The sequence below is a fragment of the Hemiscyllium ocellatum genome, chromosome 32 (genome assembly GCF_020745735.1).
Source record: "Hemiscyllium ocellatum isolate sHemOce1 chromosome 32, sHemOce1.pat.X.cur, whole genome shotgun sequence".
In the NCBI taxonomy this organism is placed as follows: Eukaryota; Metazoa; Chordata; class Chondrichthyes; order Orectolobiformes; family Hemiscylliidae; genus Hemiscyllium; species Hemiscyllium ocellatum.
The window spans coordinates 46,847,061-46,867,672 of NC_083432.1; the positions used below are offsets into that span (position 1 = coordinate 46,847,061).

Below are 20,612 nucleotides of genomic sequence, written 5' to 3' on the forward strand. Positions count from 1 at the left end.
TATAATTAATTACAACTATAATTGTCTTTGAACTGCCTGCTTAGCGAAAGATTGTGTGCTGGAGAGTTGTTAATAAATAAGTTCCTATTTTATGTTTTTGACTCTTGAACTGGAACTAAGCTTATAAATCATAATTAAAGCAAGTATTTTCTATTTTGACTAATATTTACTTGGTGCAATAAATAATAATTGAAAGTAATAATTCACTGAGAAGTAAAGCATCCCACAAATTGGTAGGTATCAATAAGTTGGAACTAAAACACCTTCAGGAACTGGGGGTCAGATACAGGCTGTAAATTAGCTTGGACTGATGAGATAAACTCTCCCAGTTGAAATCCATGAAGACACTGAAATGTCTCTAAGAACTATTCATTCTTTGTGCTATAGACTGTTGATCACTGTTACCTATCTATGGTTCTGGATAGTCAGGGCAGGATATGAATACGTTCATCCTAACCAAAGAGTGTAGGATTTTTAGGGGTTGGTGTGAATTAAACAGACTTCAATCCTGAAGGTCAAATAACTTTGTAATTAATTAATAAAGACACTGGGAACTGCCATTTTTAACTTTGAGAGAACTAAAGGCAAAAAGTAGAATGGTTAATCAAAGGAAAATAATCATACTGTGATTCTTCCTTGGGATGAATCAGCGCAGAACAGCTTACTTCAGCATAATTTCCTACTTCTACAGCCTCTTTCCATTTGCTTTTCAATAAGAAAATAATAGTCAAGGAAAAATGCCTTTGGCCTTTCAATGTGTGACCCTAAGTTTATTATTCACTCATCTTTTCACCCAGTGACCCTAATATCTGAACAATAGATGATTTATAAAGAAGTAAAATTTTTGCTACATCTTGTGTACATTCCAACAAGAGTGAAAGGGAGGCAGCTAAACTCAAGTTATTGGATGAGTATACAGCAAGAGTCTGTATGATGCATGTTGGATGAATTCTTTCAGTGCCAGGCCAAATTCAAAATATTGAATGGAAGTGAAAGAGAAACCGTGACTGGTAAAGTGAGAATATGAAAATAGAATGGCAGATATAACAAAAGGAACACCATTTTTGTGTACAGTATAGTATTCAGGGAAGTAGGTGGTGGGGTGGGATAATTAAGAGGAAAGAGCATGTGAAATTCCAGGAGGCACAAGACAAAGCTGGAATACTTGATGAACACTTTGCATTGGTGTTTGTTAAGGAAAAAGGTGCTGACAAAATATCAGGAGCAACAAAAATTGATCTGAAGGTTGGACTGAAAAGGCTGACTATGATAAGAGTGGAATTTGCATCCCATATTGCTTAAAGGAAGTGGGAATGCAGTTTGTAGAATGTCTTGCCGTAGTCTTCAAATCTTTGCTGTACTGGGTAAGTTCCTGAGGATAGGGAAATGTGACACCCTTACTCGAGGAAATACATTGGGTTGTCCTAGCAACTAAAGGCTGGCCAGTTTTAAAATCATGGAGTAAAGTTTTAGAAACAATTGTGGAAGAAAAATCAATAGGCACTTCTTAGAAGCTTCAGTTAAATAATGAGCTCCAGCAAGAATTCCTAAATGGCAGGTCATGCTTGACTAACCTGATTGAATATTTTGAAATAAGAGAAGATGAAAGGGAAAGCAATGGGTGTTGACTTTATGGATGTTAAGAATTTTCTTAAAATCCGCAAAGTACTATGTAAAACACTGGTTAGTCAGCATGGCCCTCCTTCTGTGCCTTGTCACTGTGAAGTTTTTGCACTCCACTAATTGACCTTTTGAGGTACTGTAATTCAAATGGTTTAATCTTACATATGCCTACACAATCTGTCTCATTGCTGAAACATGTGATAGTAAGGATTAAGCTATGCTTTTAATGACGACACAGAAACATGGGCATTTGTATGTAAGTATTTTCTTATTGCACTTGGTATAGCAAATATATCTCTCAGAATGCTTTTGGAGTCAGGTCCCCAATTTATTTCCAGAAGAACTGATATTTCTATTCCTAAAAGTCAAGTTTCGATAATATGTAAATATGCAATAGCTGTAAATTTTGCAGTAACCTGTAACAGCTTATCCTCTGATTCATCTTTTATGCTTTTTGACACCTTTAATTCAAGTTTTTAATTGAAGACCTTAAAGTTGCTTTTTTTTTGCTGAGACCTTGTTCCTCACCTAATTTGGCAGTGTCTGCACTCTGAATATGTATAAGGTGCACTCATCTTTTGGATCTGTCAAAGCCAATTACTGTTGAAATTCCAGCAGTTAGTTTTTTTAATGAAAGCTTCATGAATAGAATTTTGAAAGCAAGCAGATAATTGTTTTGACAATGGTTAGAAAATGTAAATGTATTAATTACTATCAGGTGTAAAACAGTTCTATGTGCAAGGATCAAATGTTTTCTGCTAAGCTCATGCTGGATCGAGGAATTTCTTGTAATTTCCAGCAAAGAAAAAAAAGGTGTAAAGGAATATGGGGATAGTGTGGTGAAATAATATTGAGATGGAATTTCAGTTATGACCCAGTTGAAGAGCAGAACAGGTGTGATGGACTAAATGCTTATACCCCCCTATTTCCTATGTTTCCCTCAACGTTGACAGGCATTAAAGATTTACCAGTGAATTAAACTAATTCGATCCACAAATTCCTGTAAGCATGTGGTCAACCCCAACAGTTCTGACAATCCTATCTCAATGGAGGTCCAAACAAAGGGGACACAACTGTGTTTTTTAAACCCAGGAGCCCTTTATTTGCTAAACCTTACCTTATTGTCTAATGCTAATGAAAGCTTACTGTTCTACTTCAGTGCTGCTAAATCTCACACTCCTAACAGTATTGCTAACTAGCAATTTGAGAAGATTTGAGGCTGACTATTTGACATTTTCTTTCCAACTGATGGCCTTCTATTTCATCTTGGAGCTCATCTTTAGCTGTAAAAAGAAAAGGGATGAAGATTAATTATTTAAAGCAATATCCATGCCGCACATTATGAATCTTCCATCTGCTTTCACTTCCCAACTTCTATTGTAAATTGTTATGCTCACATTTATAGTGAAACTAAAATCCCACTTAATAAGTTTTCATAAACATGTAGGTAGAGCTTAAACTTCTACCACCCTTAAACCCTTTGCTTTACTTTGGGATCTTCTCAGATGCTCAGTGTTCCATTTTATCAATGTGTGCTTACACTTTCTGAAATGTGGTGAATATATCCTAACATTTAAATGTTTTTACTAGTTCTTCATTTTCTTGACAGTGAATTTATTTCCATGCTTTTTAAATTACCCTCTTATGACTGTCTTCTGTTTTTCTTAATGATATTTCCATTTGTGTACACCACATTTCTTTTGTTGTTTGTTCGTCCAGTTAGATGGTCTCTAAGTTGCTGACTTCACCTTCTGCTTCTAAGCTCTCAGTTTTAAGATTTGCATTATTGAACATGCTTGCAGTTGGTTTCTTCATTCCAATCATTTGATATATGTATGAATGATTTATTTACATGACAATTTTACTGTCATAATCAAATGCTTTCTGCTTTGCACCAAAAATAAAGTCATATTATAAATCCAGCCTAACCCTGCATAGAAGTTAAACAGTCTTAAACACCCCTATTCTTGAATTAGGTTTGAATGAAATAATTAACTATTGTGATTTATTTGAATTTTTTTCAAAGAAGTGTTCAAATAAACCTTGCATGAAAAATTCCATATACTGAACTTCCTATTATTCATTGAGTTCTAGCCCTAACACTTTGGCTCCTTATTGATTCACTGGCTAGTGGAAAAGCTAATTCACCTGCAGTTTGGTTTAATGATAATATTGTCATTTCTAATTCAGATGCCTGTGGTGGGTTCAAATTTGGTTCCAAGACTTAAGCACATAATGCTTGGCTGACACTTCAGTACTATCTTTGCATGAGGTGAGAAAGCAAGGTCCTATTTTTTTCCCCCCTCTGACATAATTTAAAGTACATCCATAGAAGATTCTTGTATCTTGGCACCCCTAAATCAACACCACTAAAATATGTTATTGGCCATTATCTCATTGCTATTTCTGTGTCCTCACCATAGTTAAATTGGTTATAGAGTCCGAGTCATATAGCAGAGAAACAGACCCTTTGGTCCAACCAGTCTATGCTGACCATTATCCCAAACTAAATGAATCCCAACTGCCTGCACTTAGCCTCTGGCTTTCCAAACATCTCTTATTCATTATTTATCTACATGCTTTTTAAACGTTGTAACTATACCCACACCTGACACTTGTTTAAAAAAACACACACAAAATTGCCCCATATGTCTTTTTACAATCTTGCTCATCTCCCTTTAAAAATATGACCCCTAGCCTTGAAATCCCCCACCCTAGGAAACAATTCTTGCCCATCCTTATTTTATAAACATCCAAAAGGTCGTCTCAACCTCCTATGCTGCAAAGAAAAAAGTCCCAGCCTATCTAGCCTTTCCTTATGACTCAAACCTTCCATTCTTGGCAACATCCTGGTAAATCTCTTCTGAACCCTCTCCGCCTTGATAATATCCTTCCTATTACAGGGTGACCAGAATTGGATGCACAACTGATTGTTGGACTTACCTTCCATGACAATGCTACTTCAGTTCAAAAGTAATTAAATTTTAATGAAACACTTTGGCACCTCCTGAATGAGCAAGAGATGTTAAATATGTGGAGTTGATGGCCTAGGAACATTATTGTGAGACAATTAATCCAGAGACTCAGGTAATGCTCTGGGGAGCTGGGTTCCAATTCCACCATGGCAGATGATGGAATTTCAATTCAAATAAGAAAACATCTGGAATTAAGAGTCTAATGATGATTATCTAATGATCATGAAGCCATTGTTGATTGTCAGAAAATCCCATCTGGTTCACTAATGATCTTTAGAGAAGAAACCTGCCATCGTTCCTTGGTCTGGTCTGGATGTGACTACAGACCCATAGCAATGTAGTTGACTCATAACTATTCTCTATTCAATTAGGGATGTGCATTGAATACTGGCCTAACTGATGATGCCTACATCTCACTTTTAAAATAAATAAGTTTGCTCTTTTGTTTACACTTACTTACATTTTCAAAACTTTGTATATCCAGTTGAACCTGTTCTGTTGTGGTAAATGTATTCTTTAGTTTTGATGTTTCTCATCGTAACTGATCTCCTTATCCCTGCTATTCCATAGTCCAAATGTGTATTCAATAAGAACAAAGAAAATTATAGCACAGGAGCAGACCTTTTAGCCCTCCTGTTAAGTTTTTTTTCCCTGAGATTCCTGTACACTTGATGCAACTGCAACTCGCCAACTTCTGTGAACAAGCAAAATTTATTAAGCACAGTACAATACAAGCTTTGGAGAAACCCTCAACACTCTTCGCCATGCTTGCGAAGCGTGCCCAGTGAAGCTCTTTGAACAAAGGAAACAGTTCTTCCTTTATACAAAATCTTTACATCGTAGTTAATAATGCCCACAAGACAACCTCCAGTCACATACCACTCAAGACACAATGCAGTGACGATATCACCTCCACAAAAATCTAATGCAAATCATTCCTTTAATGGCCAGATCTGATGTGATTTGTACTTTTCTTAAACTACAGGGTGTAGTCAGAATTCCAACTATAATGTTGTTGATTTCTGAGTGGGGATGAAAATATAAATAGATGACGACAATGTGAATAGCTTTGAATGACAAGGAAATGGCTATGTAAATGGCTTTGAATAATAGGAGTTGATAATTTAATTTCTTACAAACGATCTGCAAATCAGAGGCATCCTACCTTAGAATTTCCTGCAGGTCAGCAGGGTAAGTTAACTCTTTAATATCACATTACCTCCTTTTATTGTTCCATGATAACTACCTAGATGGCACTACCCGCTTTTCATAAGACTCTGACAGCCAATATTTAAGCAAGCTATTGACACAGAGCATATAATGATTCTAACAACAAAAATCACTAGTCTGTGCAGTAGATAGGATCTGCAGGATCCTCCCATATGGAAAAAATGTTCACCAGTAAAGTTCTTAAATCCACAGTCCTTAATGACCACTCCACTTCCTCCATGTTGAGTAGAAATGAGCCAGTTATCAAAAATCTCCTTCGGTAATAATACCCTTATTGGCATAAAATTCACTAAAGAGGAGGAAAGCAACAACAAATTGCCATTTCTAGATATCACAGTAGAGTGAATAGCCAATGGGGAACTTCAAACCAGCGTCTACAGGAAAATAGCACATACGGACCAAATACTGAACTACCAAAGCAATCATCCCAACATCCACAAACTAAGCTGCATTAGAATATTATTTCAAGGAGCCACCACACAGTGCAGCACCCGAGGAATTACAAAGAGCAGAGGAAAATCACCTATCTGGCATATTCAAATAAAATGGATACCCAATGAACATAGTCCACCAATTTCTCAGCAACAAACCCAAACAAGCAGACAAAATGCATCCAGAAACCTTAACCACTCTCCCCTACATCAAATACACCTCTGAAATAATTGCCAGACTACTCTGACCTCTTAGCATTATTATAACCCACAAACACACCAAAACTCTATACAAACAACAAGCAAAACCAATGTCATCTATAAAATACCTTGCAAGAACTGTAACGACTACTACATTGGACAAACAGGCAGAAAACTAGCTACCAGGATGCATGAACATTCACTAGCCACAAAAAGACATGACTCACTCTTACTAGTATCCTTATGTACAGATGAGGAAGCACACCACTTCGACTGGGACAACACATCCATCCTAGGACAAGCCAAACAGAGACAGATGAGAATTCCTCGAAGCATGGCATTTCCTTATCCACAGACACATTGATTTGGGCCCCATATACCAACCCCTGAGAAAGGACAGAAATGATGTCACCAAACCCAAGGAAACTTACCCACATAAATAGAAAGTGGGTCACTAACACCACTGCTTCACCAGAGGTTCACCGATGTTAGCTATTATGGTGACAAAATGTCTGAAAATGAACCTATCAGCTCAGCGAGCAAACTTACATCTGACCTAGTATTTTAACAAAGCAAAGTTTTTAAATATCAAACACTTTCATATGGCATAGTTTATATCGAAACTTCCTTTTTCGACCCAAGTATTAGTATGATCTTAATTTCAGTGTTTCTCTCTTTTTTTTTGCATTCCCTCAATGAAGTTACACTTATAAAAAGAGAAAACCCTCTGAGCAGACCACACAGTACTGCAGTCCAAGCCACTCCCTCCCCCAGAAGAAAGACTCTCCCAGTCGAGTCCACAGCCCAGAAACTGAGACCCTCAAAACAAAAACCCGGGCAAAGCTTCCCCAGTAGTCAATGCACTTCTCTGTTGGGATCCGAGCGGAGTGGCTCCACTTTCTTCCCCTTTTCCCAGTGATGCCATGTTATCCTAAAAGTACTTCTAAGGAGAGGTGATTAGATTAGATTACTTACAGTGTGGAAACAGGCCCTTCGGCCCAACAAGTCCACACCGACCCGCCGAAGCGCAACCCACCCATACCCCTATCCCTACATTTACCTCTTGCCTAACACTACGGGCAATTTAGCATGGCCAGTTCACCTGACCCGCACATCTTTGGACTGTGGGAGGAAACCAGAGCACCCGGAGGAAACCCACGCAGACACGGGGAGAACGTGCAAACTCCACACAGTCAGTCACCTGAGTCGGGAATGGAACCCGGGTCTCAGGCGCTGTGAGACAGCAGTGCTAACCACTGTGCCACCGTGCCGCCCACTAGGTGCGGGGGATAAAGGCGATAACTTTTAAGTAGTACCAAATTTTGTTTCGATGTTTTTCTTTCAAGTTCCTAATTTCTAACTTTTTTTTGTATGCACTCACATTATGTTCCAGTTCCTCAAACCTAGTGTCTGTAGTCTCCACACCTTTTTCAGGGTCTTGACCTTCGCATGGGGGATTTTCTCTCTTAACAACTGATCTAAGACAGGATGGTAGAGACAAACACAGGAGCTATACCTTCTATCTTTTTTCCTTGCAATCTAAGTTCTGGACCCTCAAACCTCACCACTAGAGGATTTGAACCCCCTTTTACCCAGGGTACTTGAATTCCCTTTTACCTGGGGGACCTGAACTCCTGAATTCCCAGCAACTTATGATTCTGAAAGCGAGCTTGTTGGCATGTAAGTGCGTAAGTTACCTCAGAGATTCCATCACTACAGAGTCCTAGGGGATAAGGGATTGTCTGAGTGGTAGGTTAAGGAGAAAGATTAAGATAAATCTGACCTTGTGGGCCCATCTGTGTCTCGCAATCGGTACTCAGATGATCACTTATTCAGGTCACCTGGAAACCTATATATGTTGGAATTCCATCACTGCCACCAAATGTTAAGCTCTTTTTCCCCTGAGATTCCTGTACACTTGATGCAACTGCAACATGCCAACGTCTGTGAACAAGCAAAATTTATTAAGCACAGTACAATACAAGCTTTGGAGAAACCTGAACACTCTTTGCCATGTTTGCAAAGCATGTCCAGGGAAGCTCTCTGAACAAAGGAAACAGTCCTTCCTTTCCACAAAATCTTTACGTCACAGTTAGTAATGCCCACAACACAACCTCCAGTCACTCCCTCACAGTCACCTGCCACTCAAGACAGAATGCAGTGTCCTCATCACCTCCAGAAGCAATGTAATGCAAATCATCCCTTAATAGCCAGATCTGCTATGAATTGTATTTTTTTAACTGCAGGGAGTAGTTAGAATTCCAACTATTATGGTATTGATTTCTGAATAGGGAGTGAAAATGTAAATAGTAGGAGATGACAATATAAATGGCTCTGAATTGCAAGGAAATGGTCATGTAAAATGACTCTGAATAATAGGAGATGACCACATAAAATTTCTGAGTAAAAAATGAGGTCTGCAGATGCTGGAGATCACAGCTGCAAATGTGTTGCTGGTCAAAGCACAGCAGGTTAGGCAGCATCTCAGGAATAGAGAATTCAACGTTTCGAGCATAAGCCCTTCATCAGGAATAAGAGAGAGAGAGCCAAGCAGGCTGAGATAAAAGGTAGGGAGGAGGGACTAGGGGGAGGGGCGATGGAGGTGGGATAGGTGGAAGGAGGTCAAGGTGAGGGCGATAGGCCGGAGTGGGGTGGGGGCGGAGAGGTCAGGAAGAGGATTGCAGGTTAGGAGGGCGGTGCTGAGTTGAGGGAACCGACTGAGACAAGGTGGGGGGAGGGGAAATGAAGAAGCTGGAGAAATACGCCCTCGGATTAATGAGTTCAACACGCGGCGAGATATTGAAGTCCTCAGCAGGGGCCTCACCTTCGTTCCCCTACGCCCTCGGATTAATGAGTTCAACACGCGGCGAGATATTGAAACGACCCCTTCTCCCGCCTCCAACACACCCCATCCACCTGGACACCCCGTGCAGGCCTCCTACCCGCCCTCGACCTCTTTATAGCCAACTGCCGCCGTGACATCAACCGACTCAACCTGTCCACCCCTCTCACCCACTCCAACCTCTCACCCTCAGAACGTGCAGCCCTCCACTCCCTCCGCTCCAATCCCAACCTCACCATCAAACCCGCAGACAAGGGAGGCGCGGTGGTAGTTTGGCGCACTGACCTGTACACCGCTGAAGCCAAACGCCAGCTCGCGGACGCCTCCTCTTATCGCCCCCTTGACCACGACCCCACCTCCCACCACCAAACCATCATCTCCCAGACCATCCAGGACCTCATCACCTCAGGGGATCTCCCATCCACCGCCTCCAACCTCATAGTCCCACAACCCCGCACCGCCCGTTTCTACCTCCTGCCCAAAATCCACAAACCTGCCTGCCCCGGCCGACCCATTGTCTCAGCCTGCTCCTGCCCCACCGAACTCATCTCCCAATACCTCGACACGGTCCTGTCCCCTTTAGTCCAAGAACTCCCCACCTACGTTCGGGACACCACCCACGCACTCCACCTCCTCCAGGATTTTCGCTTCCCCGGTCCCCAACGCCTTATTTTCACTATGGACATCCAGTCCCTGTACACCTCCATCCCCCATCACGAAGGACTCAAAGCCCTCCGCTTCTTCCTTTCCCGCCGCACTAACCAGTACCCTTCCACTGACACCCTCCTTCGACTGACTGAACTGGTCCTCACCCTGAATAACTTCTCTTTTCAATCCTCCCACTTCCTCCAAACTAAAGGAGTTGCCATGGGCACCCGCATGGGCCCCAGCTATGCCTGCCTCTTCGTAGGATACGTGGAACAGTCCATCTTCCGCAACTACACTGGCACCACCCCCCACCTTTTCCTCCGCTACATCGATGACTGTATCGGCGCTGCCTCGTGCTCCCACGAGGAGGTTGAACAGTTCATCAACTTTACTAACACCTTCCATCCCGACCTGAAATTCACCTGGACTGTCTCAGACTCCTCCCTCCCCTTCCTAGACCTTTCCATTTCTATCTCGGGCGACCGACTCAACACAGACATCTATTATAAACCGACTGACTCCCACAGCTACCTGGACTACACCTCCTCCCACCCTGCCCCCTGTAAAAACGCCATCCCATATTCCCAATTCCTTCGTCTCCGCCGCATCTGCTCCCAGGAGGACCAATTCCAACACCGCACAACCCAGATGGCCTCCTTCTTCAAGGACCGCAGATTCCCCCCAGACGTGATCGACGATGCCCTCCACCGCATCTCCTCCACTTCCCGCTCCTCCGCCCTTGAGCCCCGCTCCTCCAACCGCCACCAAGACAGAACCCCACTGGTTCTCACCTACCACCCCACCAACCTGCGCATACAACGTATTATCCGCCGCCATTTCCGCCACCTCCAAACGGACCCCACCACCAAGGATATATTTCCCTCCCCTCCCCTATCAGCGTTCCGCAAGGACCACTCCCTTCGTGACTCCCTTGTCAGATCCACACCCCCCACCAACCCAACCTCCACCCCCGGCACCTTCCCCTGCAACCGCAGGAAATGTAAAACTTGCGCCCACACCTCCACACTCACTTCCCTCCAAGGCCCCAAGGGATCCTTCCATATCCGCCACAAGTTCACCTGTACCTCCACACACATCATCTATTGCATCCGCTGCACCCGATGTGGCCTCCTCTATATTGGTGAGACAGGCCGCTTACTTGCGGAACGCTTCAGAGAACACCTCTGGGCCGCCCGAACCAACCAACCCAATCACCCCGTGGCTCAACACTTTAACTCCCCCTCCCACTCCACCGAGGACATGCAGGTCCTCGGACTCCTCCACCGGCAGAACACAACTACACGACGGCTGGAGGAGGAGCGCCTCATCTTCCGCCTGGGAACCCTCCAACCACAAGGTATGAATTCAGATTTCTCCAGCTTCCTCATTTCCCCTCCCCCCACCTTGTCTCAGTCGGTTCCCTCAACTCAGCACCGCCCTCCTAACCTGCAATCCTCTTCCTGACCTCTCCGCCCCCACCCCACTCCGGCCTATCACCCTCACCTTGACCTCCTTCCACCTATCCCACCTCCATCGCCCCTCCCCCTAGTCCCTCCTCCCTACATAAAATTTCTTACAATCTATCTGTAGGTCAGAGGCATACCACCCTAGCCTCGGGACTTCCAATTTCCTGCAGGTCAGCAGATTAAGTTAACTTGTTAATATCACACTCCAAGCCTGCGCCAATCATCTATCTAAACCTGTCACCTATTTTCTAAGGACCTGTATCCCTCTGCTCCCTGTCCATTCATGTATCTGTCTAGATACATCTTAAATGATGCTATTGTGCCTGCCTTTACCACCTCTGCTGGTAATGCGTTCCAGGCACCTACCACCCTCTGCATAAAGTAGCTTCTACATATGTCTCTCTTAAACTTTTTCTCTCTCACTTTGAACTCGTAACCCCTAGTAATTGAGTCCCCCACTCTGGGAAGAAGTTCTTGCTATGCACCCTGTCTCTTATGATTTTGTAGACCTAAATCAGATTTCTCCCCCCCCCCCCCTCCCGACTTTCAATACTCCAATGACTGAATTACCAATAGTTAGAGTTGATTCTGCACTATCTCCCACGTTTTGTATTCAATTGACTTCCAAATCCATTGACAACTTCGCTATTTGGGTCTATTTCAGCATTTTATTTTTCCCAAAACACATTTACATAATTTTGTATTTATGTGTCTCCTAGCCTGTTGATATCTTGAATATTTACCCATAATTTACTATACTTCCTACCCTTCCAAGACCCAGTTTTGATACTGCCTCTATTCTGTTGGGGTAATTACTTAATGCGGTTAATTCTTTTTTGTATAACAATAGCATGGCAAAATTAAAATTTCCTGCCTTATTGAATGTGTGTTTAAAATGAAGGGTTTTCTACAAATGCACTATTTTTACTCTTTTATAATTCCAATAGCTTCCTCATCCACTTATTATTGAAAATATTTCCCAAATAGAATGCAGCAGTTTTAAATGAATGTGAAATGTAGCCAGAGCCTGATTTTGATGTTAACTTTGGCAACTTCCCAATAACTTTGTGTCCCATAAACTTTAAAGCATATTGATGCAACTTAGGCTTGCCTAAATATCTTGATGGGAAGTGGTAACAACTTCAGTTTGTTGTTTCTTTGTTTAAGTTGCAATTGCAAATATACAAAATGTAATCATTCTCCTAGAAAAAAATGTTATAAGAGAACCTGTTAATTTCTGTCAAAAGTAGATCAATCGTATATTAGTCCAGGCATAGATGAAACGAATTACCTGATCTTTTCTGAATTACAATTCTGTATTTGCTACATGCTGCAAAACAAAGTACTTCCATCAAGGAACATTTCATTTAGTATGGTTAAATTACTGATTGTACTTAACCTAACATCCTAATTTTATTTTCTGTAGATTCAACATGCTTTCACTTATTTTGTACATAATTTGCATGATGGGAATTATGCCAGTTAAACTGATGTGGACTTGTTGGGCCGAAGGGCCTGTTCCCACACTGTAAGTAATCTAATCAAAAAACAAGAACATAAAGAGCTGGAGCTGGCGCCTGATTTTATTTTACCTCAACTCCATTGTCTTACCTAATCCATATATCTCTTGATTTCTTCGTGACTATCTAATAATCACAATGTAACAAGTTCAGAGCACATTGGATTGATGATTAATTAGAGGGTGCTGATCAGTATGAATATAAATGGGTTACTCTCAGTTGGCTGATTGAGATCAGTGGGGTACGACAAAGATCAATGCTTGGGCTCGGCTATTCATAATCCGTGCCAATGATTTAGATGGGGACTAAATGCAGTGAGGTCTTATTTCTAAGTTTGTTGAGACAATGATGAGATGGGGGTGATGGAAGAAGGCTTGAAGTGAATTTGAAAAGGAGAATGAATGGGAAAGAACATGAAAGATTGACACGACATGAAGTTATCCACTTTGGTCAGTGGGGTAGAGATGGGGTTTATTTCTTTAAAGGTGAGACATTGGAAAATGTGGATGTCTGAAGGAGTCCGGCTGTCCTTGTTCATGAATTGCTGAGATCTAACCTGCAGGTGCAATAATCAGTTAGTAAAAAATGAGGTCTGCAGATGCTGGAGATCACAGCTGCAAATGTGTTGCTGGTCAAAGCACAGCAGGTTAGGCAGCATCTCAGGAATAGAGAATTCGACGTTTCGAGCATAAGCCCTTCATAATCAGTTAGAAAAGCATAAGTTTCCTTGCTAGCGGATTTGAGTGGAGGAGTAGAGATATCTTGCTTGAATTGTAGAGAACCTTGGTGTGACTGCACATAGGGCGTTGTGTGTAGTTTGGACCCCTGACCAAAGAAATGATGATTTGCATATAGGGACTGTAGCAGAGGGTGACCAGACTAATACCTGGGATGGAAAGACTGTTCTGTGAGGAAAGACAGAGGAGACAGGATCTGTATTCAAAATAGTTTGGAAGAATGAATGGTGATTTCATTGAAACCAAAAAATTCTTGAAGGGATAGGCAGGATAGATATAGGAAGGATATTTCCCCTGGCTGTGGGAATTCTAAAACTAGGGGATATAATTTGACAATAAGGAACAATGTACAGAACAACCTTTGTTATCCGAAAGTCAATTATCCGAATTTCACATTATCCGAGCAAGATCTCAAGGTCCCGTAAAAACATTGTTCGGATAACGGATAATCAGTTTTCTGAACAAAATGCTCCCTGTCCGTCTCGCTCGGATAATTGAGGTGGTTCTGTACTTGGATTGAGATGAGGAGAAATTTCCTCTGGTAACTTTTTCATGCACAGGGTCGCATTGAATGAGCTGCCAGAGAAAGCAGTAGATGTAGGCAATGTTGCAACATTTAAAAGACATTTTGGAGTCTACATGAATAGAAAAGATTTAGGGGGATGTGGGCCAGAAGCAGGTCAATGGGACTTGTTTAGTTTATAACCTGTTCGGCATGGACAAGTTGAACTGAACGCTGTTTGACTTTGACTTTGACTCTGACCCAGAGAGTAGTGAAGAATGGAACTCCAGAGGACTGTGGATGTTCAATCATTTGTGTTCAGAGCAGAGCTCAATAGTTTCTAGACATCATCAAAATTAAGGCATTGGGGGGAAATGGTATTCAGGTAGATCGTCTGTGATCTAGAATAGTGAAGCAAACTCTAGGGGCTGAATGTTATTCCTTCTCTGTTCTTATTTATCAGTCTCCGTCTTGAATCCACTGAGCATGTATAGACCTCCTGGGACAGTAAATTCCGATAGTTCATAACACTGAGTTAAGAAATGTTCTCTTCGTCTCAGCCTGTAATGACCATCCTCTTATCCTACAATTACGTCCCTGATTCTAGATTCTCCCATCAGGTGAAGCCGCCTTCCAGCATTTATCTTGAAAAGATTTCAGAATCTTTATTCTTGAATGGGAGCACCTTTTATTCTTTTAAATACCAGAAAGTGTGGGCTCATTGAACTCAATCTCTTCTCATGACACCACAGGAATGAATTCAGTGAACCTTTGTTGTAAACGCTCAAAGGTGGTTATATATTTGTTTAGGTATGTAGACCAAAACACTCTCTAGTTTATTCTAGTTGTGATGTCACTTGAAGCAATGTATACTTGCAGCAAGACTTATTTGCTATTATTTTCCAAGTCCTTTTGTTCTAAAGGCCAACACACTACCAGTTACTTGCTGTCCTGCATGCTAATTTTGTTTTTCTTGTCCAAGCATGCCAATCGTAACTGAGCACAACATTTAATCTCTCTCCATTAAAATGCTGTTTTTATTTTCTTGCTATCTAAGTGAATGACCTCATGTTCTTGCATTATACTCCATTTACCTTCCTCATTCGCATTCACCAAACTATTAAAAATAGCTTCCTCCCTGGTTGATTCTGGGAAAGTGTCCAATTCATCTATAAACTTGTTCTCCAAATTACATGATGTACTGGATTAATTTAATAAGTTGAAAGCTGAGACTTTTCTTTACGTAAGCCTTCAGCCAATTTTTCCAAAGAGGTATTAAGTGGATGTGTTGCATGTTCATTGAATGGAATGTTCCGCAATTTGGTAAGATCACATCAGGGTGAGGTGCAAGGGAGTTAGGGTGCTACAGAATGGATTTGAGGCCCTTTTTTTTAAAAAGGAGGAAAATTGACCTGCATTTAGAAAACAATTTGGGCAGCAAAGCTGGTTATCTGCCAATGTTTGTGATTTAGTTTTTGGATTAGGGTTTGGAAACTGATAGGGAAAGTGAAAATGACAGGCAAGTTTGGAAAGATTTTGAAACAACTGCAGCATATCCCCAGATATTGGTTGGTTGTGCAGTCTAAAAGTAAAGTTTCAATAGTCCCAGAGGATCTGAGGGTTACTTTCTCATTCGAGAGAGACAACCTGTGATGAATTTCACCTGAGGAACACCACCTGTCAGACGAGGAGCAAGGTTGAGAAGGCAAGACCTTTATAGTAACTTCAGGCAATGATGGAGTTGAACTCTCACTGTTGGTATCATTCTGCAGTGTGAGCTAACTGTTCGGCCAGCTGAGCCAAAGGTGTTCATTGGGATTGATTTATGCTTGGGAGCATGAACATCTTTAGTGCGGAAAAGCTTTGGAATAGTCTGGTCTGTAGGAATGTTTAAAATTGCAATTTAGCAACAAATTAAAAGATAATTGCACCTTCAGATGCAGGAATTTTTTTTATCATTCTTCCTTTGAGGCATGGGCTGCGTTTTTTGTATGTGTATGAAGGGCTAGATTTTAATGAATTCTGGGTTACCACTTTGAAAAGTCTATTGTTACAATGTTACTGACTTTCTGTTGAGACAAATTGTATAAAATGTTGGTTAGGCCACTGCTAGATTATTGTGTGCAGTTCTAATATCCACATTATAAGAGGAAGAGTTTTAAATGAAGAGAGATTTAATAGACTGGGATTGTTTCTTTTGGAGCAGAGGAGACCTAGAGGATGGGGGAATATCATTGAAATGCATAAAATTATGAGGGCCATAGATAGGGAAGACAGAAAGAAGCTTTCTCCTTGATAGTGACATGAATGATGAGGCGTAGATTTAAGGTAAGGGGAAGGAGTTTTAGAGGGGTTGAGAGGGGATGTGAAGAAATTATTTTCCCCCATCCAGAAGGTAGTGGGAATCTGGAACTCACTGTCTGATAAAATGATCGAAGCAGAAACCCTCAACGTTTAAGAAGTATTTACATATGCACCTGTGATGCAAAGGCATATAAGGCTTTGTTCCCAGTGTTGGAAAATAGGATTAGAATAATTGGGTGGTTTTTAAACGAGCGCAGAAAACCTTTTTCTGTGCTATTGACTTCTTTAACTCCATACTTTATGGAATCATTGTGTGCCTGATTTAGTTAATGTCCTTGTGATTATTACTTTTTAAAATCAACATGAGTCATTTCTAGAATTTTGTTGTCCTGAATTGAGTTCTGACTGTTAAATGCACCAGTCTTACTGAACAATGTGTTCTGGAAGAAATGTCATTGCTTTTCCACTCTTAATATATTTTCAGAGGGCGGATATTTGGATTTTATAGTTTTGACTTTGCACCATTTGACTTCCTTTATGTATTACCCTTTCACGACATATTTGGAGTCAGTTTTTCTCAGCATCATCCTCTGCAGGAGTATGTAATTTTTTTTACAGCTTGACAAGTTTACATGATGTGCATTAGGAAGATGGGCATAGTGATTTGTATTGGTAATTTAGAATAATAATAATCGATTTTAAAACAGACTGAATTATGTTTATGTTCCCTTGCGCAATTATTTGCGACCAGCACGGACCAGTACTTGAAATCATGATGTGGCCATTTCAGAGGCTTGGATATCACACGGGCAGCAATATTTGTTGGATGTTCCAACTTCTAGATGTTTCAGCGGGAATAGGAAGGGGAGGTAAAAGGTGCAGGAGTAGCATTGCTAATCAGGGATAGTATGACAACTGTAGAAAGGGAGGTTGTAGAGGAGGGATTGCCTACAGAGTCAGTATGGGTGGAAGTCAAACAGAAAAGGAGCAGTAATGGTATTGGAAGTTTTTTTACAGACCCAACCCCACCCTCCAAGAAAAGCAAAACTGGTGGCAGCAGCGGGGGGAATTTTGGAATGATGCAGAAGTAACAGGGTTGTTGTCATGGATAACTTTAATTTTCCTAATATTAATTGTAGTCGGGATTGTGGTGCTGCAAAAGTACAGCAGGTCATGCAGCATCCGAGGAGCAGAAGAATCAACATTTCGGGCATAAGCCCTTCATCAGGAATGAGGCTATGGGCTGGGGAAGTGCGGGTGGGGGAAGGTAGCTGAGAATATGATGGGTAGCTGAGGGTAGGGGTAATGGTGATAGATCAGGGAAGAGGGTAGAGTGAGGGTAGGGCTGATCAGGAAAAGTGAAGGGAACTTGTGCCTGGAGTCCAAGGAGATTGGGGAAGCCTTAATGAATACTTTGCTTCAGTATTCATTACTGAGAGGGACCTTGTCATTTGTGAGGACAGTGTGAAGAAGGCTGATATGCTTGCACAGGTTAATGTTAAGAAGGATGTGCTGAAAAGTTTGAAAAACATGAGTATAGATAAGACCCCTGGGCCAGATGGGATATAACTAAGGTTACTACAAAAAGTGAAGGAAGAGATTGCTGCATCTTTGGCAATGATCTTTGCGTCCTCCCTGTTGGCTGGAGTAGAACCAGATGATTGGAGGGTGGCAAATGTTGTTCAGTTGTTCAAGAAAGGGAATAGGGATAATCTTGGGAATTTCAGACCAGTCAGTCTTATGTCTGAGGTGGGCAAATTATTGGAGAGAATTCTGAGAGACAGGATTTATGATTACTTGGAAAACCATAGTTAGATTAGAGATGGTCAGCATGGCTGTGAGGGGGACAGGTCATGCCTCACAAACCTTATTGAATTCTTTGAGGATGTGACAAAACACAATGAAGGTAGAGCAGTGGATGTGGTATATATGGATTTTATCAAGGTGTTTAATAAGATTCCCATGGTAGGCTCATTCAGAAAGTATGAATGCATGAAATATAGGGAAATTTGTCTGGATACAGAATTGGCTGGCCCATAAAAGACAGAGGGTGGTAAATGGACAGTATTCAACCTGGAGCTCGGTGACCAGTGATGTTCCACAGGGATCTGTTCTGGGACCTCTGCTGTTCGTGATTTTTATAAATGACTTGGTTGAGGAAGTGGAAGGGTGGGTTAGTAAGTTTGCCAATGACGTGAAGATTGGTGGGTTTATGGATAGTGTGGAGGGCTGTTGTAGTTTGTTGCAAGACATTGACAGGATGCAGAACTGGGCTGAGAAGTGGCAGGTGGAACTCAACCTGAAAAAGTCTGAAGTGAATCACTTTGCAAGGTAGAATTTGAATGCAGAATACAGGGTTAAAGGCAGGATTCTTGGCAGTGTGGAGGAACAAAAGGATCTTTGGATCTATGTCCGTAGATCCCTCAAAGGTGCCATCCACGTTGATAGTGTTGTTAAGAAGGCATATGGTGTGTTGGCCTTCATTAGTGGGGGATTGAGTTTAAGAGCCGTGAGGTTATGCTGCAGCTCTACAGGGCCCTGGTTAGATCACACTTGCAATATTATGCTCAGTTCTGGTCCCCTTATTATAGGAAGGATGTGGAAGCTTTCGAGAGGGTGCAAAGGAGACTTACCAGGATACATCCAGGACTGGAGGGCATGCCTTATGAAGAAAGATTGAGGGAGATAAGGATTTTCTCATTGGAGCAAAGAAGGGTGAGAGGTGACTTGATAGAGGTGTACAAGATGATGGGCATAGATAGTGGTTTATCAGAGACTGATTACCAGGGTGGAAATGGCTATCGTGAGGGGGCATAATTTTAAGGTGATTGGAGGAAAGTTTAGGGGAGATATCAGAGGTAGGTACTTTACTCAGAGTATGGTGGGTGCATAGAATGTACTGCCGCTGGTGGTAGTAGAGTTAGATACAATAGGGTCATTTAAGTGACTCTTGGGTAAGCACATGGATGCTAGTAAAATGAAGGATATGGTAGGTTAGTTTTATCTTGGAGTAGGATAAAAAGTCGACACAACATTGAGGGCCGAAAGGGCTGTACTGTACTATTGTATATTCTATGTTTAGCACGTATCACTCAAAAGACTGCACTTTTTCTTAATTCTGTTTCTAAAATATGCTTGACAATGACAAGGCATAACTAGTACCCTGTTTGTGGGATAGTTTTTTTTTATGGTGAGTAAAGCGTTTGCAAAGGTCATTTTGGAAGGGGACTAATACACTGGCAGGGAAATTTGCTACAACTGCTTGGGAGGATTTAAACTCGTAAGGTGGTTGGGGGGGTGGTCACCTGCCCTGCCCTGCCCACTCTTGGGAAATAAGGCAGGGCAGGTGACTGAGGTGAGCACTTTGGGGCCACCGACCATAATTCTATTCGTTTTAAAATAGTGCTGGAAAAGGATAGACAATTGAAGTTCTAAATTGGAGAAAGGCCAATTTTGACAATATTAGGCAAGAACTTTTGAAAGCTGATTGGAGGCAGATGTTTGTAGGTAAAGGGCCGGCTGGAAAGTGGGAAGCCTTCAGAAATGAGATAACAAGAATCCAGAGAAAGTATATTCCTGTCAGGGTGAAAGGGAAGACTGGTAGGTATAGGGAAGGCTGGATGACTAAAGAAATTGAGGGTTTGGTTAAGAAAAAGAAGGAAGAATAGGTTAGGTATAGACAGGATAGATCGAGTGAATCCTCAGAAGAGTATAAAAAAAGTAGGAATATACTTAAGCGGGAAATCAGGAGGGCAAAACGGGGGCATGAGATAGCATTGGCAAATAGAATTAAGGAGAATCCAAAGCGTTTTTACAAATTTATTAAGGACAAAAGGGTAGCTAGGGAGAGAATAGGGCCCCTCAAAGATCAGCAAGGCGGCCTTTGTGTGGAGCCATAGAAAATGGGGGAGATGCTAAATGAATATTTTGCATCAGTATTTAATGTGGAAAAGAATATGGAAATAGATATAGACTGACATCTTGCAAAATGTCCAGATTACAGAGGAGGAAGTGCTGGATGTCTTGAAACGGCTAAAGGTGGATAAATCACCAGGACCTGATCAGGTGTACCCGAGAACGCTGTGGGAAGCTAGAGAAGTGATTGCTGGGCCTATTGCGGAGATATTTGTATC

At 41.6% G+C, this 20,612-nt stretch overlaps 1 protein-coding gene across 2 annotated transcripts in view; it reads left to right on the forward strand.

Annotated features, from left to right (window-relative positions):
* npepps (aminopeptidase puromycin sensitive) overlaps window positions 1–20,612 on the forward strand; it is a 209,027-nt gene that overhangs the window by 11,410 nt on the left and 177,005 nt on the right. The window lies entirely within an intron of this gene.